This window comes from Eumetopias jubatus, unplaced genomic scaffold (genome assembly GCF_037043125.1).
Source record: "Eumetopias jubatus isolate StellerSeaLion01/CBP00866 unplaced genomic scaffold, mEumJub1_p1.0 scaffold_6, whole genome shotgun sequence".
NCBI lineage: Eukaryota > Metazoa > Chordata > Mammalia > Carnivora > Otariidae > Eumetopias > Eumetopias jubatus.
In genome coordinates this window covers 93,479,154-93,501,422 of record NW_028274812.1, presented here as the reverse complement: position 1 = coordinate 93,501,422, position 22,269 = coordinate 93,479,154, and positions in this window count along the sequence as shown.

The following is a 22,269-nucleotide window of genomic DNA, read 5'->3' as shown; positions in this document are numbered from 1 at the left end:
AAATGATGCATGTAAAAACTGAGGCACAGAGAGGTGAAGCACCCTGTTCAAATTTATCTGGCCAATAGCACAGTTGGAATTTGAACCCAGGCATTCTGGAACCCAAATCTGTCTTTCTAACAATATAAATGTAGATGAGAATGACACCCTGTTATTAAGAGGAATGTGATAGTGGAATGATATGTTTTGTAATTGTCAAAAAGCATTTTAGAAAACATATTGTGATACTTTTCACCTTTTCTTGAAGCACAAGCAACATTTAAACTCTGTTTTTTAGCAGAAAAGAATAAATGTAAGCAAATAGAATTCCAGTGCTTTTCAAGACTACCTGAAGCCTCTCACTTCATTGGCATGTGTTCAATGCTGGCAAACTATATTTTTCTATTTCTATATAATCACAATGATGTCCTATTCCATCCCCCTTACTTTTTTCTCACTGTGAGAAATGAACAGAGCTATTAAGAAGTCACAGTTGGTTGATATTAATTCTACATTTTTCTTTTGATGCCTGCTCTCAGGAGTGAGTGTTAACAAGCACTGAAATGCAGAAGGAGAGACAACAAGAAGGTGATCAGAAATGCAAGCTCCATAATCAGTTCCTCAGAATTTGAGAATTGAAAGAATTTTTTGAGAGCTTAATTACTTGAAGTATAGATGGCCAGTCATCTTCTATATTTTATTTAATGTCATTCATCATATTTTCCACCATCCTAACATTTATAAAAATAGAAACAGAATATCTAGATTGTCTGAAGTCATGAAATGAAATTGGAATATAATTCAGATATTTCTAACAATCATAATTGTATTTGGAACATTAAAGTCATTGTTGTGATCCTTTTTTATGCTGATTCTGTACATACACTTTACTATGTTTTTTGAAAATGTTTATAAAGCATCGTAGTATACCCAGTTATAGTATGGGTCAAGTCATATTCTTCCAAGAATATGTATAACCAAGAATATATATAAATATATAATCCAAGAGTATGTTTTTATTCATATACATAAAATTTAGAACATAATAAAATCATCTGACATGCTTATTCAAAAGCATATTTTGAAACTTCACCATCAGAGATTTTGCTCTAGTATATATGATGTATAGCCCAAGAATTTCGTTAGTCAGTTTAATTTCCATTATTTCCAAAAAGAAACCTCATTTCTATTAAGCTATCACTCTCCATTCCCCACCTCCCTTTAGGCCCTGGCAATCACTAATCTACTATTTTCTATCTGAATTTGCCAATTTTGGACATTTCATATAAATGTCCACATTTTATACAGTCTGGATTTTTTCATCAAGCTTCTTTCACTTAGCATGTTTTTGAGATTCATCCGTGTTTTAGTATGAATCAGTACTTCATTCCTTTTTTGTGGCTGAATAATATTCCATACTATGGATATAAATAAAGCTTTTTTTTAAATCTGTTCATCAGTTGATAGACATTTGGGTTGTCTCTGCATTTTAGCTATTATAAATAATCCTGCTCTGAGTCTCAATGTACAAGTTTTTGTACGTACATGTTTTCAGTTCTCTTGAGTAAATAACTAGAAGTGGAATTTCTGCATCATATGGTAATTCTATATTTAACTTTTTGAAGAACTGCCAAACTGTTTTTCGTAGAGGCTGCCCCATGTTACATTCCTACCTGCATTGTATAAAGGTTCTAGTTTCTCTACATCCTACCAATACTAGTTATTTTCCACCAAAAATAATTACCTCAATTCCAGGAGATGTGAGGTGGTTTCTCATTGTGGTTTTGGTTTTCCTAATAACTAATATCATTGAGCATCTGTTAATGTGTTTTTTAGATATTTGCATATCTTCTCTGGAGGAATGTCTGCTCAAGTCTTTTGCCTCTTTTTATTAAAATTGGGTCATTTGTCCCTTTGTTTAGTTCAGAATGTTTTTATATGCTATGTATACTAGACTCTTATCAGATATATGATTTGTAAATATTTTCCCTTGTTTTGTGGGTCATCTTTTTTTTGTTGATACTGCCCTTTGATGCAAAAAGTTTTAATTTTGATGAAGTACAATTTATTTTTTGTTATTGTTGATTGTGCTTTTGATGTCATGTTAAGAAATTATTGCTTGACCCAAGGTCACAAAGATTTAAACCTATGATTTCTTTAGAGAGTTTTATACTTTAAACTCTTACATTTAGATCTTTCATCCATTTTTTAATTCATTTTTATATATTGTTTGAGGTAGAGGCCAGCTTTATTCCCTGTTGTCCCACCAACAATTGTTGAAAAGACTATTAACTTACCCCATTGAATGGTCTGTGCACCTTTGTTGAAATCAATTTGCTATAAATAGATGAGTCTTTTTTCTTGACTCTCAATTTTATTTGATTGCTCTATCTTTATGCCAGTACCACACTGTTTTAATTACTGTAGATTTATAGTAAGTTTTGAAGTTGGGAAGGGTGAGTCCTCCAACTTGGTACTTATTTTCAAGATAGTTTTGGCTTTTCATGGTCCTTGAAATTCTATATGAATTTTAGTACCAACTTACCCATTTCTGAAAAAGAAGCAGGTAAGATTTTTATTGACTGCTTTGAATTTATAGATCAACTTAGGGAATATGGGAATCAAGGTAATACTGCCTTCAGGGAATGAGTTAGGAAGTGTTTCATACTATTTTAGTTTTTGGAAGAGTTTGTGAAAGATTGGTATTAATGATTCTTTATATTTTTGGTAGAATTCACCAGCTAAGCCATTTTGGACTTGTTTTTTTTTTTTTTGAAAAGTTTTTCAATTGCTCAATCTCTTTACTTGATATAGGTCTATTCAGGTAGTTTCTTCTTGAGTTGGTTTTGGTAGTTTTTATGTTTCTAGGAATTTGTCATTTTTCTTGAATTTAATTAGTATACAATTGTTCATAATATTTCCTTATATTCTTTTTATTTCTGCAACATTAGTAGCAACGGTCTACTTTTATTCCTGATTTAAGAGGCTGAATCCTCTCTCATTTTTCCTGGGTAGTTTATAAATTGGTAAGGGAAACTAATTCTAAAGAAACATTACCAATACAGCCTTTATAATAACATCTAGATTAGTGTTTGTTGTTGATTAACACTAACAGCTTAGCCAAATTGACACACATGACTAACCATCACAGTCTAACTAAAGGTCTGTTGGTTTTGTTAGTGTTTTCGAAGAATCTGCTTTTGGTTTCAAGATTCTCTCTTTGTCATTCTCTTTTTAAAAACAATATTATAGTAATTTATTTAAATATAGAAATCTCAGTGAATTCTGTTTACTTTCATGTGTTTTAAAAATACCATTTATTTGAGTAATAACTACCATTATAGAAAAATGAATAAAGGTTTTTTTTGCATGGTACTTTGAAAAGAGAGTAATCCAATTCAATTTAGAGTAATTACTGGCTGGCTCAGTCAGGAGAGTATGTGACTCTTGATCTCGGGGTAATGGGTTCAATCCCCATGTTGGGTGTAGAGATTACTAAAAAATAAATAAATAAATAAGTAAATGCAATAAATAAGGTAATTACTGATAGGAAGGACTTCTGTTATTTTTCTATTTGTTTTCTACATGCCTGACAGCTTTTTGGTTCCTCACTTCCTGCATACTGTCTTCCTTTGTGTGTGGTTGATTTTTTTATAGTGAAATGTTTAAATTCTTTTCTCATTTCTTTTTGTGTATATCCTATAGGTGTTTTCTTTTGGTTACCATAGGATTACGTTTAACATTCTAAAGTTATAACACTATAATTTCAATATCTACCAACTTAACTTCAATAACATACAAAACTTTTACTCCTTTAATAGCTCTGTCCCCATCCTTTTCTATTGTTGATGACACAAAATTACATCTTTATACATGTGTGTCCAAAAACATAAACTAATAATTTCTTGATGCCTTTGTCTTTAAGATTATGTAGGAAACAAAATGTGGAGTTCAAAACCATAGTTATAATAATGGTAACTTCTAGACTATTATTTGTTTTATTAAAATATATTAGTCTGCTAAATTATGTAGAAAACAAAAAGCGGAGTCACACACTATTGTTACAATTACAATCGTCCTTTCTTATATAATTGCCCATGCTTTAACCTTTACCAAGACCTTTATTTCTTCATATGGCTTTCAATTACTGTCTAGTGTCCTTTAATTTCTTGCTGGGAAGGTCTAGTGGCAATGAATTCTTCATCTTTTATGTATCTGGTAATGTCTTAAATTCCTCCTCGCTTTTGAAAGACAAATATAGGAATCTTGGTTCACAGGTGTTTTTTCTTTTAGCATTTTGAATATAGCAGCACACTGCCTTCTGGCCTACAGTTTCTGATGAGTAATCTGTAGGTAATCTTATGGAGGATCCTTTGTATGTGACTAGTTGTATCTCTCTTGTTGCTTACAAAATTCTCTCTGTCTTTGGACAGTTTGACTATAATGTGTCTCAGTGTGGGTTTCTTTGAATTCATCCTAATGGAGTTCATTAAGCTTCTTGGAAATTTATAGTCATGTCTTTCATCAAATTTAAGATGCCCAAGTAATAGAGAACATGAGCAGGGAGCCCAAAAATGGGCTCGATCCCAGGACGCCGAGATCATGACCTGAGCCGAAATCAAGAGTTGACCAGTTACCCAGCTGAGCCACCCAGGCACCCCTATTTTCCACCATTTACATTTTAACCTATTTGTATCTTTATACTTAAGTGTGTTTCATGTATACAGCATATAGTTGGTTCTTATTTTTTTTTATCCTGTCTGACAATCTGCCTTTTAATTGGGCTATTTAGACTATTATATTTAATATGATCAGTTTATGGGCTATTTTTAAATCTACTATCTTGCTATTGTTGTCTATTTGTTCTGTCTGTTATCTGTTGAATATATTTGTACCCCACTAAATGTTTTTGAGCTTTGTCCTAGAATGAAATTATTTGGAACCCATTTTATCATTTTGTCTCTTGTTTTTATGAATTGTTAGATGGGCCTGGAGCAGTTCTCTGTCTGGGCTTAGTTATTCCCCTCTTCTGAGTTTAGCTCCTTCTCTGTATTCTACTCAGTAGTCCATGAGCTATGTAGTTTATTTCATCTAGCTATTGGAAACAAACACTATTCCAGGCCTTGTGTGAGCATCAGGCCCCATTGTTACCTCTAATCATCTTGTGTGTTTCTTTCCCTGGCCTTACTTAATTTTTTTTACATGTATGTGATAATTAGTACTCAACTATTGCACAAAAATGTTTAGAGTGTGAAGTATACAAATAATTTTCAGTAGGTTTATTTTTCTTTTGCATTAGTCCACATCCCACAAATCTAGAAGAAACAGCCTGCTAGACAATCTGGTGCTCTGCTTTCAAAGCAAAATATTAACTCATAAAATATGTTTTAATAACAACAATAAGCAGAATTTGCTGTGGCCTCAAAAGTAGCAGTGCACTACCCTCTCTCCATAGGTTTCTGCGACTCTTCAAAGGCATTTATATTTATAGCCAGTGCTAAGGTTTATCACTTTCCATTAAAGCAGCTTCTCTTTCTTGATTTTCTGCTACTTTTTATCTGGCCAGTGCTTAATGGCACGTTAATAATCACAACAAACACTATTACTGATTCTCTTTAATGTGTAATATGTTGTCTTAAGGATTATATATACATGGTTTATTTACTCCTCAGAAGCCCTATTTTAAAGTTGAGAAAACAGAGAGGATGAATGACTTGGCTAGGGTCACACATAGTTGGTAAGAGCTCAAACTTAGTTTATTTAATTCTAGAGTGCTTACATAGGACAGTGGTAGAGTACTACTCTTAGCTGCTACAAGAAATAATAATGACAATTAACACTTGTGTGATTGTTACTACATGTCAGAGTTGTTCTTAAATAAATCACAGATATTAAATTGTTTAAAGGTGGTCTTACAACTACCTGATGGATATGGGATAGGTTCTATTATTTTCCTTATTTTATATATGATGAATGGAGGAACAGATAGGCCATATACCTAGGAAGTGTCAGAGCTGGGATCTGAACCCCACATTTTGTTTTAGGAGTTTATGATCTTAACCTTTATCTGTGTTGATTAAATTAAATGGTACCACACAATCTGCTGGTTTCCATTTTAGCTTTTATTTGTCTCTGGTTTTTGTATGATTATCCTGCAGTCAGTAACTGACCAAGGAAACAAAGTTTTCATATTTTTCTATCCTTTTCATCTTATTTCCTATTTTATTGACTTGTTTGGGAAATGGCAGATAGCTATAAGGTCATCTCAATTAAGATCACCTCTGACCCACTTGAGCTTTGTGTTATTGGAGAAGTCAGACTGCCCCTTCCCTTGTGTGCTGGGAGCTGTTTTATTTGTCCTCTATTTCAGCTAAGAGATAGTGGGACATATTTTCCAAATGAAGTACACACACACTATATACACACATACAAGTTCCACAACAAACCACAGTGGGGTGTATTAATAAAGAGTATAAATTATAATATGTGTATGTGTGTAAAAAAAACATCACCTAAGAATGGTAATATATCAGAAGGTGTTTTTGGAGAAACTAATTCTTTCAAAAGATTTATTATATTCCCCTTTAATCCAGTTTATCTTTCCTTCTGAAATGTATTTATGCCTTAGCACCTTTATAGAGCTTTTCTGGACCTACTTCCTCTTGTCAGATGTGTGTAATAGCTCTTCCTGTGATCCTTACATTTATTTAGTCTTTCCTTGTTCCTCTTATTAGACTCTAAGCCTCTGAATACAAGGAGCTCTTAAATTAGTGCAATAATAGAAGTTAAAAGCAATCTTCAATTCACTTAGTAAAGGCTGGGGAACTTTAATGTTTGTGAAACTATGACTTTGATCTATTTGAAAATAAATTTCTGACAATTCTTTCCCTCCCATACATCATCACCCTCCCCATCCTGCCACAGTTCTTTCCTTTAAGTTTCCTCCTGGCCCACTGCTTTATTTTCTCTTATTGATGTATTTGGAGCTTACAGGTTCTCTACTATTTGTAAGTTAGACATTCTACCTAACAATGCTATTGAAATCCAGAAATCATTCCAAAAATCGAGTTTAAAAAGTAAACTCAATTCAGTGTGATTCAAACACTGTCACTTTGGGGTCTCAATTAGTTCTTGGCCTTAAGATATATGTTTAGGATCATCCATCAATTTCTTTATAACACAGAAATTGCACTTTTATGCTATTAGCAAGAGAGAATTCAGGGAGAATGGGAGTTTTGAACTTGAGAGTTGGAAGAGAATTTGAGACTTCTTAACTTTTGCTTCTGGAGAGAAACTGTCCTAATCCTTACTAGACAGCTGGGTGTATGTCCCATTTTTCAAGAGAAGGAAATTCAACTCTGTAACTCATACTAACATTTATTAAAAGTTTTCCAGGCTTGTCACTGGAGAAAGATGACAAATATTACCACAGCCATGTAATCTAGGTCAACATCAACAGTCATGTTGGTTCCATACACCCTGGATGTGTTGAGAATGGCATTTTACCTGTGTGACCTTCCTTCTCCAAACCCATAACCCCACTTTAACCTTGAGAAAAGCATCAGACATGCCTAAATCAAGGGACATTCTACAGAATATATAACCAATACTCCCCCAATCTGCCAAGGTCATCAAAGATAAGGAAAGCCTGAGAAATGTCACAGCTGGGAGAGGCTTAAGGAGACATGACAACTAAGTGTAATGTGGTATCCTGAGTGGGATCATGGAACAGAAAATGGTCATTAAGGAGAAAGTAATGACATCCAAATAAAGTGTAGATTTTAGTTAATAATAATGTATCAATATTGGCTCATTAGTTGTGACAAATGTACCATATAAGATGTTAATAGTAGGAGAAACTGAATACAGAGTACATGAGAACTCTATGCTATCCTTGCAACTTTTCTATAAAAACTGTTCTAAAATTAAAAATTTATTTAAATATAACAAAATCATCCAACTATAGGAAGGTACTTTTTCATTCAGATTCAAGAATACTTTGATGCAAGCAGAAGTACATGTTTGTCCTGTTTTACTATAATGACTAAGGCTGTTACAGAATTCTGGATTACAGTAAATATTAGTATTTGAGTTTGTTACTTTTCTAGACCTTTGAAAATCCAGAAGGTATTAATTAGCATCTTAGCCTTTTTTAACTAAATCAATTGTCCCTTAACTTTTAGCAATTTCTATGATACTAGGAGTCCAGTTATAGTGAAAATTTCTTGTTCATGATCAATTTGTTGTAGAGAGAGTTAACGTCAATGGAATGGATAATTACTTCTAAAAATTTTGGGCAACAATATTGATATGGTCATTTAACATAGGTTAGGAATCCTGACACTTCTTGAAGTGATATCCTAAAAATAGCACACTACTTAATTTTTGTATAATCAGAGCCATGGTTATATTCTGTCTTACCATTCTAAACTCCTTTTTAGGACTTGTGCCTTTGTACTTTTAAAGTTTTGTATAAACACTTCTGCTTTGATCATACTTTATTCCTGGAATGCATGTAGTTTATGTTGGTTTATTGAAGAGTCTACTTACAAAGCCATCCTGACACATCATATTTTCTTTGCACAAATAATGTAAAGGTTAGCAGTCGTATATGTTATATATTGTGGCTCTGTGACTATTTCATTTAACTTTTAGGATTGCCCTTTAAATTTTATCTTTCTGACAAATGGATTAGTAGCACTTTTAATACTTTGTATACAATTTTCTGCTACTCAGAAATACATAAATCCATTTATTTGACCTTCATAATGAGGCAGAGTTGATACCATAAGGTTAATGAGGCAATTATTCATATAGAGAACATCAGTCATGAAAGCATAGTTTCTTCCTCCCTTTAATATGCACATTAATTAAAATAATTTTTTCTTTGCTATTTGCATTGATAAGTGATCATCAATGACAGGAGGGATAATTAAGATTCTAAGTATCTCCATTGTGATTTTGGGCCCTAAGTTTTATGGTACAAAACTTTTTCTGGTAAAATATATACTTTCATACTTACCCTCAGTAACTTGATACATACTTTTTTCCATTCACTACAGAGGCAGAAGCAATGGATGTTGCTATGGCAGTCTGTCAGTTATGTGGGGAAGAATATACTCCGAAAGTATTTTCAGAATCTGCCCTTGACAACTACCTCAGATACAACTCACTTGTTGTTAGGCATGACATTTAACCATAAGCTAATAGGTTCAATATTATTTATTGAATTTTCTTTCAGATTAGAATCTATTCTAGGGCACAGTAAACATTATTTTCTCTTAACGTCAAATATACTTTTATGGATATACCAATCAGAACATAGATCCTGAACAACTTTTGTACTAACACAAGATGATTCTATCAGCAATGAACCAGCCAAACTTGCGGGTATGTAAATTTATAAAAAAGTTTAAATATTATTTGGCTTGTGTACAATAAGTTCTTATTAAACCTAAACCAAATTTAATTATTACAGTTTAAATATATATATGTATCCATAAATGTATTTAGAAATATATTTATACACACATATTGAAGAGAAAATATAGATAATGTGTTTGCATCTGTAACTTAGAGGAATGGAATAATTTTTCTCCCGTTGACATTTTTTATTTGGCAGAATGCTTAAATGAGGCATTTGCTTGTGAAAAATGGGGCTTAGACATAGCTGGGAGGGCTGAGAAGAAAGACAGGCAAACATTAAATTGTTCTTCATAATAAAATGAGACTGTTCAAATTTCCTACAGAAGGTAAAGAAAGGGGAAGTGGGGGATGGAGAGTGTCACTGAAAGGAAGGTGGAGAAAGGAGGCCAACAACCCAAGGAAAGCCAGAATGCTCTGCAGTGGGATGGTAAATGAGCATGGATGAAGGATGATTTATACACATGAATGTCTGGTTTCTCGTAATAAGCTCTTGGTCAGTAAATTTTTGGTTGGCTCTTCCTTGCCCCACCCTCACTTTGTAACTTCTGAAACTTCAGTGACAGTCTGAGCAGGGGCACACCCACTTGGGGAATGGGTAGATAAGGGTGCTTTTCAGGATTGGGGAGACTCAGAGAAAAAAGCAGCAGTCTTGGATAGAGAAAGGATCCAGTTGTGTAGAGCAGAACTGAGAGCTAGCAGGGTTCAAAAACCAGTGAATACATTCTCTCCTGTGGTTTACACACATTTCATTGGAATGTTAGAGAACATTCAGTACTTGCAGTATATGCAGTACCTTAGCTGTGTCCAGGCTATATATAGGATGTATTTAATACTCTGTGTACGTGATCTGTTAGACTTAGGTTGCCAACAGCATCGCCACCGTTCCCGAAGAATATTATCTAAGGATTCATTAGTGAATACCCTGACCTCTATAAAGAAGTGAGTTCTGATTTTGAGAAAGAAAATTCCCTGCACAGTAAAACCTCAAGCCATCTTCCTCATATATGATAACTTTGTGATATTGAAGGGCCACATTTCTCTAAAGCCTTCCCAGAAATCTGGGAAGGAAGGTGTGTTAGTATTCATAGCCTCACAAACCGGAGGGAGGGAAGTTGGGCTCAACTTTGATTTTTCCATTTAAGGACTATCATAAGTAGCCTTAAATTTTACTATTTCTTTTCTTAAGATATAGAATGTAAGAAATTATTTAGGGTCATAATTGAAAATTGATCTATTTTAGAATCATGTTTAGTCCTTGCCCCACATGGCTGGCAGTCATCCAAAAAGGCTATTAACACTGATAATCAGGTTGGTTGCCAGTTGTTATCATTTGAAACTGATATATTTTCTTGTTTGTGTATTTTGAACAAAAAATAACTTTTGAGAAGCACAATATACAGTATACACCAATGGTTGGGTGATTTTTCTCCTTATCAGATAGATTAAAAAGAAAACTGCATTTGAAGTAAAATTTCAGTGTCTCCCATCAGATTAAAATTTCATAATTTAGAAACTCATTTAGTTAGTAACGGACTTCTTTTAAAATGGAAATGTAGGGGGGCATTAGTCTTTCATACTTTAGTCTGAATTGTTTATTAGATGACCTGTCTTCTTACATGTAGGTAAAAATTAGCCACAATGAATAGTTGAGAGTGTTAATAGAGCCCTAAAGAGAGGGAGGTTAATTTTTGAATAAAGGCCATGACAATACCATTCCTGATTGTGACCCTGCGGGAGAGCCTATAGGGCAACGAAAAAGATGAAAGCGAAATAAGAACATACCAAGGTAAACTATATTCTTTACAATTTGCTTATAGTAATCTATATACTAATAATACTCAGTTATTAAAATAAACATAGATTTAAGATAACCAGAGCAAATATGGGGGAAATGCATTCTTCTTTTCTAAATAAAAGTAATGGAACAAGAATTTTAAAATCTATTTCTGTCCAACACTCCTACATTAAAAAAAAATTGCACTATTTCTGTGTATCTCCCCTCTAGACACCTGCATCTTCCAACAGTAAATCATTAGCAACCTTATGAAGTGCCACAGAGAATGGGTTTTGTGGTAGAAAGATGAACATAAAAGGAGAAGCTGAGAGCAATCAAACATCCACTTAGGAAGCAGTTTTACCTATGGGAATCTTCATTGGGTGCCTTTATTTCATTTTGATTACTGCCTTTACTGTTTCCTGGAGAACAAAGCCCTGATTTCTAGAAGTATGCTTTCTCTCTTGAGCACATAATTCTGAGCCCACAGGTATCTTATAGACATTAAGTACACTGATTCGATGGACTCAGACAATTTTGTATTTCTGAGTTTTTTTCTAGGTGGATTCTAAAGATTTAGGATAGCTTTTTTCTTCATAAATATATAAAATGGTGTAAAAATAAATTTACATCACTATGACTATCTTGTAAGATACCTTTTCTTTCAAGAAGCTCAACAGAATTTTTGGTGTGAGTCACATTCATTTGGGGCTTCAATTACAGAGTAGATACAGTATGTGTATTGAATTTTATTCTGGCGCCCCTAAACGGTAACTAATGTCCACAGGATTGTGGAAAGAATCACTGGGGGAAGAAAAAGAATCATTTAAGTTTATGAGGTAAGACTTACAAAAACACCACAAACTGTACAGTGCATATAATTATAACTATCCATGCAATCTCTTCTCATCACCTGATAAAACACACTTTGCCTTACACTATAATACAGAATACACTAAGGTATAGGAAACATATCAGCATAAAAAGATTGTGTACACATTGTGGTATATAGGGTGGTAACTATTTCTAACATTAAATCAGATAACCCACCTAACCTATTAACTGTTAGGAATTAGATTTGAAGTCCTGGGCTTGGGTATAGGCTGTCATTTAAGTTTTCTGAATTTCAGTGTCCCTTTCTGCTGTACAAGGGCAGGAGTATCTGCAAGAGCAATTAGAATAGATAACCTCTAGGATCCCTTCCAGTTCTGGTGTCTTATCATTTGAGGACTAACATGTATTCTATAATAAGTAATGAGCTTCCAAACTATAGTCTAGTTAGGTTTGGGGAAATTTCCCTTATTTTTCTAAATATCTTGGCATTTCTGTTAGGTAGTATGGCACACTTTTTAGTTTGAGGCATGTCTTTTTAGAGAAACTAAGTGTGTAATTTGCTTATGGTTATGCAGGATTGAATCACAGATGAAATTTCTTTTCTTTGAACCTTATCTTAACATCTTTACCTTTCTATTGGGTCGGGATTCATTAGCGAGAACAGAAACCACCCTAGAAATTTTAAATAGAAAGATAATTATGTGCTTAGGAAACCAGTGAAAGGGCTGGAAGAAGCAGGGATTATGCTAGGCCTTTTAGTGTGACTCCCAAATGCGTGGAACCCACACCCATCAGGGGAGCTACCATCGCTGCCAAGTTGGAAGTTGGGGATGCAGTTGGCCAATGAGAGTCTCAGTGCTGATGCCATGGTCTAGGGAATAGGAAGCTGAAATGGGGCCACTTTTGTGACTATTGCCGCTGCCCCTGCCACTACAAAGGCCTCTCGGTACCCAGCTGCCACCTCTGCTGGAAGCTGGACACAGGAATGTTACTGTAGAAAAACCCTAGTTCTCTATACACCTGCTTGCTAGCAGAAAACAGCCAGAATGAACATGAAATTAGCTTCTGCCTTTTGTTCATTCTCCAAATCCCAGGAGATGGCATCTAATTGATGGAACCTGAATCACATCCAGATCCTTAGCTGCTAGGGAATCTGGAAAACATAGTTTTACTTCCCAATCTCTGGAGCACAATGAGACAGTGGTTCTCAAAAGTGAGATCCTCAGAACAGTAGCATTAGCATCCCCCTTGGAACTTATGAAAAATGCACATTTTTGGCCTACCCTTTACCTGCTGAATCACAAACTCTGGGGATGTGGTCCAGCAGGTTGTGTTTTAACAAGCCTTCCAGATGATACTCATGCACACTGAAGTTTGAGAACCACTATAATAAGGCAAACTAGAGACAACTGGAAAAGGATGCTGCTTGCCATTGAACCATATTCAAGAAATATGTCAAGAAACACATGCCATAACGCACAGGTAGTCCATAAAAGGAAAAAGGAACAATAATTAGGAGTGCTGAAAATTTAAATCATAGTTCTGTTTATATTAGCTGATTGTATTATTAGAGTTGTAGGGCCTTAAATTCTTACTTGTAAAATGGGGTTTCTATTTTTATGGGAGTCTGCTGTGTTCAAGAAAAGTGATTTTTATGTTTTGTTTTTGCTTCCCATTACATTCATATCTTCATTAATACACCATTACCTGGCACATGCTAACTTTAAGAAGTTAGCTTCCAAAACCCCTATCAGAAGAATCAACAAAGCTTATTAGCTTTTTATTTTAATTTAATTTAATTTAATTTAATTTTATTTATCTGGGGGTAGAGTGGGGGAGAGAGAGAGAGAGAGAGAGAGAGTGAGCGCGCAAGTGGGAGAAGGGGCAGAGGGGGAAGGAGAGAGAGAATCTCAAGTGGACTCCCTGCCGAGTGCAGAGCCCGACACGGGGCTCAATCTCATGACCCACGAGTTCATGGCCTGAGCCGAAATCAAGAGTCGGTCATTTAACCGCCTGAACCACCCCTGGTGCCCCAGCTTATTAGCTTTTACATACTTTTTCTGTATTCTGTATTTATTACAAGGATATTTGGATTTAATGTTTCTTTTCAAGCCAAATCAATAAACTTTCTTGAAAAGTAGACAGTTCTGTTCATACTAAGAAGGCATAAATTTGTTTGATGTAATATATTGTGTTCAAAGAAAACAAACTTTCATTGCTAGAGACTCATATATATATATATATATATATATATATGTATATATATATATATTTAATTTCCAGAATGTGAAAATTAGAAAAAAAAGTGAAAATCTCATAATCTTACCACTTAGAGACAAAATGAAGTTAATCCCTCTCCCTCATCCTTTTCTTCTAATCCTCTCTTTTAGTAGGAACTACTACAAGACCAGAATTTTTGATGCTTATATAGGTAGATCCATTAAGATAATAATTGAACAGTTAATGTATTCATTCATTTGAAAAAAGTACTTATTTTTAGGAATCAATGTACTTTTTCAATTACCAATTCATTAGTGGATTTCTTTATGAATCAGTAGTTATTTGTGATGGCTGTATGATATTTTGATTATATGAATGTAATTAATTTATTTAACTGTTCTCTTTCTCACTGCATATTTATATTTTTCCAGTTTTTTTAAAGATTTATTTATTTTATTTTTAGAGAGAGAGAGCCTGGGCAAGTGCGGGGAGGGGCAGAGGGAGAAGGCAAGCAGACTCCCTGCTGAGCTTGGAGCCCTCCATGGGGCTCTGTCCCTTGACCCTGAGATCAAGACCTGAGCTGAAACCAAAAGTCAGACGCTTAACCCACTGAGCCACCCAGGCACCCCCAGTTTTTTTATATTGAGAACAACAGTGCATTTAATATCTTATACATACATTCTTATGTATTGCTCTTTTTATTTTTTAGGCTAAATATTAAAAATATATTTACTGAGCATCACATTAAGAAATATTAATAGGTCTGGGGTGCCTGGGTGGCTCAGGCGTTAGGCATCTGCCTTCGGCTCAGGTCATGATCCCAGGGTCCTGGGATTGAGCCCCGCATCGGGCTCCCTGCTCCGCGGGAAGCCTGCTTCTCCCTCTCCCACTCCCCCTGCTTGTGTTCCCTCTCTTGCTGTGTCTCTCTCTGTCAAATAAATAAATAAAATCTTAAAAAAAAAGAAATATTAATAGGTCTTACTAAGTTATTCTCCAAGAAGATTGCTCCTATTTAAACTGTCAATGATAGTGTACCTTTTGAAACTTTATTAACAGTTATTAATATTTCACTTAAAATGAAATCTATATGGTGTTTAATTTTCATTTCCTTAATTAGATGTAAGGGTGAACAACTATTTTAAAGTCTACCAGTTATTATTTTAATTTTGTGAGTTATTTGTTCTTATCCATGACTTATTTTTTTTTCTATTGCACTATTTTTCTTTTTTTCTTTGTAAATGGGAGTTTTTTTTTTTTATATGTTTGGGACATTAACTACTTTTTAAATGTATTGCAAATATTTTCTGTCAGTGCAGTGATTTAAAATTTTTTTATTTTATTTTTTACCATAGGTTAGCTTTAAATTTCAGGAAGTTAAATTTGTTAAAATATTTAATGGCTTTTGGGCATCATGCCTTGCTTAGGAACCTGTTCCCATCTCAGGACTAGTTTTTAAAACTACTTAATATTTAATTAATTGTAATTTTTTATACTTTGATAGCTTCATTTCATACATTATATCTTTAAACTGCCAGTATTTTGAAGTGTACATTTACTTGCATGAATGGATAGACAAGATCATTTACTAAGTAATTAATTTGAAATGACATCTTAGGATATACTTAGTTCTCATATACTGTTAGTCCTGTACCTTACTTTTCTAGTCTATTCTACTTGTGTTTATTCCTGTCAAACTTACTGTTTTAATGACTGTGGTTCTTTTTAAATGTTAAATGATGACTTTAAACTGGCAGACTAGTAGAACCAATCTCATTCCCCTTACCTTTCAACAATCTTTAAGAATTATGTGTGTATGGCAATTTCTAATGAATCTGAAACGTCATTTTTTAAAAAATTATTTGAATCACTGTTTTTGCAGGGTTCACTATAAATATTAATTGACTTTAATCAGAAAAAGCAAAAAACTCTTGTATAAATACTTATTTATAAATCCCTGGGAGTGCTCCTACTATAATGTTTTCAATTTAACAGTGCTTATATATAAAGAATATTTTCAGCAATGTATCTTCTCAAGGAAAACCAAAAAAATCAATAACATTTCAACTACCTGACTAAGAAAATGGAGTTGTCCTTGTTAAATTCTAAGCTGTTATTTAGTAGTGTTCAGTCTTATTAAGAGCAAGTCAATAATACTAACTTCTAACAAATGTATATTGAGCACCCAAAGGATATGTGTACACTGCAAGAATTCTCTGGAGGACAAAGTAATTCTCTAAAGAATTCCCTGGCTTCCTAACTTTTCAATAAGATCATTACTTATTTCTGAAAAGCTCAGATCTGGTAAAACTATATTGCCATATATTTTTCAGGAGAGGAAATTCAAGGGGTGAGAGTGGGGAATTCGAGGACTGGAAGTTCTTTCTTGACATATAGTCTTCTGCCTCACTGAAATATGGATTCTTCTTGGATCTGATCCAAACTGAAATTTATTTTTAAAGGTTAGCATAAATCCTTTAATGAAATAACTAACATTTCATAACTTCCAATTCTGTGGCCATCCTCAATGAGTCAGTGCTATGGGTTAGCAATTAATCTATTAGGTTGCAATCCCCTTTTCAAGTGATTTATATTAGAGGCTTCTAGGTTTCCTAGGATTTACATGTTCAATGTTGCTGACTTTTGTGTGATTATTTGTGGTTAATTATTTCTTCCTAGTATTTTATGTATATAATTAGATTGACAGTGTCATAATTGGAATGATGATATCAAGGAAATATTATTGCCTGCTTTTGAAAAAGCCAGAATATGAGATAAATTATTTCATTAAAAAATAAATGGGTAAATACAACTATCTCATTTTTAAGGAAGATAGTGTAGTTTTTGTGTGACATTATGCCATAAAATAAAATCTTTAACTTTGTATCTGTAAAAAGATCTAAATAATTTTTAAATCATCAGATAAAAACTATTTTTGCTGTTTGTTAATCAAAATGCCTGATTTTATAAACACTAATAGATGAACAAGTTAATTCCAACCATGATTTATGCAATATACATGAAATTTCTTTGATTTGCGTGTCTAAATATGCTGGTATGAATCACAGTATTTTTTAACCTCTATTTTTATTCAACTGATGTTTTCAGTTATATAATCACACTGTCTTGCCCATTGTTTGTGTGTCTTCCTCTCTACTTTTTACAAAGATACAACCTCATTAAAATGCTATTTTACAAAATCAGATATAAATACAGCTCAGATCGTGTCTCCTAAAACATAAGTACATACAGTGAAATCTTGATATAAGACAGCTTAAACAAATGGTGTTTTTACTGTTCTTTGACAGCATTATAAAGAATTTCTGTGAATATCCATGTATAATCCAAAGGTGGGGAGACAGGGTAGATGAATATTTTGTAAAAAACAGAAATTTCTTAAGAATCATTCCTTTCTTTGGTAAGTAGCTTCAGTAACCCTGGGTGAGATCAGGACCTGGGGTAGGTGGTAATTTAAGGTCCGCTGCACTGAATTGTGTTTATTGAGCATCTACTGTCTGCCCATCTTGGCATGCTGTTGTTGTACTTGGGGAAATTTTGAACAGAGATTAAGAGAGAATACCTTCTCCTCTTCCTACCAAAATCAATGATTTTTGTTCACTTTGCAGTGATTAAGAATTCAAAGAGAGAAATTAAAACAGTGTTTCTCAAGCTTTCATGTGCATAGTAATCACCTGGGTATCTTGCTACAATGAACATTTTGATGCAATAGGTGTGGGGCAGGCCTGAGATTCTGCATTCATCTATGCTCTTTTCTACTCAAAATAATGGGTAATAATCCTATACTATATTGCCTTCGGTGGTGTCTCAGCCCTCTACTGGTAAAGTTACTATCTTGTATAAAAAGTAATTCCAGAGGACGCCACCCTTCTTCACCAGGCTGTTTTAGTAAGTGCGGTTAGAGATCAAAGTTTTAGAAATGACTTTGTCCCTGCTTCCAAAGGGCAAGATGAACTGATTCTGTCTTTATAACTAAGGTGATGGAAGTGTAACAGGGAAATCCAACATTTCTCTTCTCCTTTGGGAAACTAGTGGGTTGGCTTCCTCTATTTCCTAATGAACATATTACAAATTAGAAGTCATGCATAATTTTTCAGGACACAGAAAAAGATATAAGAATTTTTTAGAACATGTCATACATTCACTTCTTGTGTTGAAACTTGAAGTAAATGTTTTTGGAATTAAGCATTGAAGGCCTTGTGCTATCACACTGTAGGAATTTTAGTGGGAGTTTACCTCACAGATGAAGAAAGAGTGACCACGTGGCAAATGGCCACTGAATCCCCTTTGTCTACAAGTGCAGAATTTTCAGAGGTCTCCAGGATATATGGGAGATGCAAAAACAAACAAAATGGAAGTAATCACTTCTATATGATATATTTACAGTCTAGCTACTTTTTTTAAATCTTAGCTATAAGATAAACCATTTTTTATATAAACTATTAGAGTCTGGGTTAAAGGACAGAGCATACCATACATTTGAATGCACAGAAAATTTGTCTAATAATTTCCAAAATGAGAATTTAAATTGATCTTATTTTAGTTCTTGCTTTGTGATTTGCTTGAAAATTGTCATTTTGTCAAATCTAACGAGAAGGTTGAGATTTCCCAATCATTTGGTGAAAAAAGAAGTGATATTTCCTGAATAGTAAATTTATTACCCATGGTCCTTTTTCTCATTGATTCTGAGCTTTCTCTATTAATCACATAAATAAACTTCTTTCCAATGTCTCCTTTTCTGTGTCCTCATATTTAGCAATGGATTACCTTTGAATTTATCTTAGTCATAATAATTATCCTCTTTTATATAGTAACCATCAGTCTTGTTCCCCTCCTTCTCACAATTATCCTGAGCTGACCCCTCTCCTTTGTATCTCTCCTTTACTTCCAATTTTATTGTTTTTACCAATCAAATCCCAGGTCCTTAGTTTTTTTCTCAGATATTCAGATTTTTTTCCAGAAGTAACACAGCCTTTTGCTTCATATGTATTTCTACTTGTAACCTTATTATATCTTTTTCGTGCTTAAATTATTTGTGGAGATTTCCTTTCATTCCTCTCATATCTCATTCTAGCATAAAATGATTGTCATGACTATTATCTTCTAATTTTTTAGTAAATTGATTCCTTGAGAAATAGTATACCCAGAGCTTTATCAGATTCATCTCAGATGCCATAAAGGAATATTCATATTTTAACTAGAGATTTTCTTTTCTACAGGTAGTATGAAAATCTATAAAAATGGGGTTGGTTAAAAAAAAAAACACTACCACAAATGAATGAACTTGCACCAACTTCTCTCATCCAGATGAATGGAATTCTCTTTGGTAAAGTCTCAATATGCTATTCCTATCACTGATAGGTTATAAAACTGACCTCCTTTATGTAAGAAAAATTCTAGATTTTTCAGTCCTTTCATATGTGAAATTGCCTTGAGAATCAGCATTTATGTGTAATATATAATTCATACCTCATTTTCTTCCTAATATAGTTTTGAGTCCATTTTTAATAAAAGATACATCTAAATAAGATAATTAAAGTCTATATTTAAAATTCAATGAAGAAACAAGTATAGGAAATATAGAGGAATTAAATAAAACCTAATATTCCATTTATTTAATCATCAAACATTGTCTAATAATACCCATTGTCTGGTAGGTATTCATTAGGTACTGGATCAGAAAATAAAACAAAAGTAAAGGATATGTTATAGATCCCGATTTTCAGAAGATCAAAATCTAGAAAAAAGAGACAAAACTAATTAAATTCCAATATGTTGAAAGCTGTGTTAGATACATATGAATATTGCAATGCATGGGGTCAGAAGATGGGACTTATGCTTCATTTAAAAAATCAGCCTACCTTGATTCTCCTATGGGACAATGGCTGTCTTGGCTATATGTAAAGATGAGACCCACTAGATACTTTAATGATAAAAGGAAAAATACTTTCACTGCATCTTATGAACAAATATCCTTAGTTATTTGTTTTGAGCCTTTTTATTCCAGTATATGAATACATATGTGCCAGGTGTTTCGATTAAATGAAGGAAAAGCCAGGTTCAGGCTTCTAATGCTCTTAAAGACTGATGAAAATTGCTTTGAGTCATAGTCAGAAATAGTTTGTCACCACTGTACCTCCTAAGGAAGTTAGTTGTTTTTGGAATTTTATCAGATTTGAAGGAAGCTTGTGCTAACCTTTATTCTGCTATAGGATTAACCTGTGAGTAGACTGTTGCTCTGTAAAGTAAGGTCTGGATTAACTTTAAGAACACAACAGCAATAGTGTTAGAGACAGAATTGCCAAATTGTTTCTATTTGAGAAAAGTAAGAGTTGAAGGATGTGATTATGGAACATCAGGAGACACTGAATGGGACGGATTGTATACTCATCTGTGGGTGCCACCTCTCTTGAATTCTAGGAGTGGTCCATAGTACTACTAGAATTTTCTTTCTATCCAAGAACAAGACTCATATGCATAGAATTGGTTAATTCAACTCCTCATTATTGCCCCTGGCATTTTTTGCAAAAACTACCTAACTTGTTTTGGTCCTTGCCTTTATTTTTTCCATTCTAATTCATACTTCCAAATGATGCCATTATGGTCTTTAAGACCTCTCTACATTTAGCACCTTGTTTGCCTTCTGAAAGCCCGAACCCTCTAGCCAGTCCTTGATGACTTTTTATGTTCTGAAATTACCTTCCCTTTACAAATTTGACTCCAAGTACCCCTCATCACCCACTGGATATTCTGTCCCCAAGTACCTATTTACCATTTGCCATTGACACATATCATGTTCACATTTTCACATTTATGTTTTTGTTCACATGATTCCCTCTGTACCTCTTTTTTTTCTTTAATTTTTTATTGTTATGTTAATCACCATATATTACATCATTCGTTTTTGATGTAGTGTTCCATGATTCGTTGTTTGTGCATAACACCCAGTGCTCCACGCAGAACGTACCTTCTTTAATACCCATCACCAGGCTAACCCATCCCCCCACCCCCTCCCCTCTAGAACCCTCAGTTTGTTTTTCAGAGTCCATAGTCTCTCATGGTTCGTCTCCCCCTCTGATTTACTCCCCTTCATTCTTCTCCTGCTTTTTTCCTTTTTTTTTTTAACATATTATTTGTTCCAGAGGTACAGATCTGTGATTCAACAGTCTTGCACAATTCACAGCACTCACCATGGCACATACCCTCCCCAATGTCTATCACCCAGCCACCCCATCCCTCCCACCCCCCACCACTCCAGCAACCCTCAGTTTGTTTCCTGAGATTAAGAATTCCTCCTATCAGTGAGGTCATATGGTACATGTTTTTCTCTGATTGACTTATTTCACTCAGCATAACACCCTCCAGTTCCATCCACGTCGTTGCAAATGGCAAGATCTCTTTCCTTTTGATGGCTGCATAATATTCCATTGTGTATATATACCACCTCTTCTTTATCCATTCATCTGTCGATGGACATCTTGGCTCTTTCCACAGTTTGGCTATTGTGGACATTGCTGCTATAAACATTGGGGTGCACGTACCCCTTCGGATCCCTACGTTTGTATCTTTGTGGTAAATACCCAGTAGTGCAATTCCTGGGTCATATGGTAACTCTATTTTCAACTTTTTGAGGAACCTCCATACTGTTTTCAAAAGTGGCTGCACCAGCTTGCATTCCCACCAACAGTGTAGGAGGGGTCCCCTTTTTCCGCATCCCTGCCAACATCTGTCTTTCCTGACTTGTTAATTTTAGCCATTCTGAATGGCGTGAGGTGGTATCTCATTGAGGTTTTGATTTGGATTTCCCTGATGCCGAGCGATGTTGAGCACTTTTTCATGTGTCTGTTGGCCATTTGGATGTCTTCTTTGGAAAAATGTCTGTTCATGTCTTCTGCCCATTTCTTGATTGGATTATTTGTTCTTTGGGTGTTGAGTTTGATAAGTTCTTTATAGATTTTGGATACGAGCCCTTTATCTGATATGTCATTTGCAAATATTTTCTCCCATTCTGTCGGTTGTCT